A 629-nucleotide genomic window follows, 5' to 3' on the forward strand; every position below is an offset into this window, starting at 1 on the left:
CCTGCAGAGATCTGAGGAGCAGTTAACCATTTTCCTCAAAAATTGACCAGAGTTTAAAATTCCAACACAACAAAAGTGTAAGGTAATTGACATCTGGCCGAAAAGAGTGAAATTCTGCGGAATTTCTGGCGGTAATGGAACATTCGCGGAATTAGAACATTGTGGATGTAGACTAGTCTGAAGTTAAAATACCAGTAACTCTCTAATTTCATTAATTTACAGGGCTTAAAGTTTTCCGGCACCGTGCCATGTCTCCGGCGTGCGGCCGTGAGGAAAAATAAATTTGGGAACTTGCCTGCGGTTTTATATTTTCAAGTCAATTGATTTCACCTACCAATCAGATGAGAGGAATACAACTTACGCAGAGCTTAAAATACTCGGGCCTGGTGCCGGATTTCTGGGGTATGACTATATTAGAAAAAGCAAATAATTAAAAAAATTCCTCATGGGATTTGTTTTTGATGCGCTAGGTTTAACCAATCATCGAACTTCCACCTACCAATGAAATGAGTTCTAGCCAATCAGATGCCGAAAAGCGAAAGTGCGGTGTGTGGTCCACGTGGTAATGCGGCTAAAAAAATGTAGATACTTCTTTAGTTGAGAAAGGAGTTAAAAATAAATGGCGCTGG

General features: G+C 40.2%; 1 protein-coding gene across 2 annotated transcripts in view; it reads left to right on the forward strand.

Moving 5' to 3' along the window:
- The window catches only part of zbtb10 (zinc finger and BTB domain containing 10), a 20,375-nt gene that overhangs the window by 15,554 nt on the left and 4,192 nt on the right, over window positions 1–629 (forward strand). The window lies entirely within an intron of this gene.

Source organism: Etheostoma spectabile, chromosome 14 (genome assembly GCF_008692095.1).
Source record: "Etheostoma spectabile isolate EspeVRDwgs_2016 chromosome 14, UIUC_Espe_1.0, whole genome shotgun sequence".
NCBI lineage: Eukaryota > Metazoa > Chordata > Actinopteri > Perciformes > Percidae > Etheostoma > Etheostoma spectabile.